Source organism: Rhagoletis pomonella, unplaced genomic scaffold, assembly GCF_013731165.1.
Source record: "Rhagoletis pomonella isolate Grant_MI unplaced genomic scaffold, Rhpom_1.0 Rhpom_scaffold_00009, whole genome shotgun sequence".
In the NCBI taxonomy this organism is placed as follows: domain Eukaryota; kingdom Metazoa; phylum Arthropoda; class Insecta; order Diptera; family Tephritidae; genus Rhagoletis; species Rhagoletis pomonella.
Window position 1 is genome coordinate 35,356,546 of NW_023458563.1, and position 1,157 is coordinate 35,357,702.

Sequence of the window (1,157 nt, forward strand, 5' to 3'; positions counted from 1 at the left end):
CATGTAGCACGAGGCGATGACCATGCTGGTACCACCAGCCGCTTCGAACTTCGTGGCTGTGAAGGGATGAGAAAAGTATGGTATTGAGATTTAACCACAAAACAAGATCTAGGCTTACCGTCCGATTTCTTGTAGAATACCTCGTATCCATTCAGGTGCAGCCCCTTCACCTCGGTGTTCCATACCTAGGGCTCTTGAATGAGCGCGATGTCGACATCTTCCTCCACCAGGAAGACGGAAGGTTATCCCTGGCCAGCCTCGAGTGCTGGAGGTTAATCTGGACAACCTTTAGACCCATTATCAATTTGGGTCAGCAGTGGGGTCAGCAAGCAGCATGCCTTCCAGCAGCTTATTTGCGTCGTCGACCACGTCAGGCTCTTCTTCTTCAGCATTGTTCGCCCGGAGAATTTTTACTTTGGCTCGCCGGATACCAAAGCGAAGGAGACAGTCGGCCTTTTCCAAGGGCTCGATACTTTCCTCACCAATGAGGAGTAAGAAGGACATGCTGGTTGTTTGTGACTCCTCAGCCTTGAGGATCACCCAGTCGTCCATCGGGATTTCACGGTCGTGTGTACGCAGATATTTTAGCAGCGCCGCGCTATCCATCTCTACACGTGGGAGCCAAATGCGAGCTCTCGGCCTCCTGGGGATGTCACTGGCAGGGATGAGCTTGAGCTTCAAACCCTCCCAAGCATCACTGATGCTCGCCAAGCTCTTCTCCAGGAAAACCTTTGAGAGTTGGTCCTCACATTTGACCACCCTGTAACCGCGCACTACCTCCGCAGAGTCGAAACTGGGGAGATGGCCATACGGCTGTGCCATGACCTGGTCAATGACCATTTGAGACAGCCGCGCCTCAATCTCCCCCCACTTGTCAAGCACCGGCTTCGCCTTGTTGGAAATCGCATCTACAAGTGCCACCTGCAGGCTATCTCTTACCACCTCGCTGAAGCCACGCCGTGGCCCTGCTGCAGCAGCCGCACTTGCCTGGTCAGCGGAAAACCTACCCTTTTTTGAGGCTATTTAGACCTCATCTTGGGACCTATTCCGCTTTCCCGCATCCTTGTGTTCGGTGGCCTGGTACAGCCGGTACTCATCCACCACCGCCTGAAAACGGATTTTGTCTTCGGCGTCCTTCGGGTGCACGATCCCTTTGG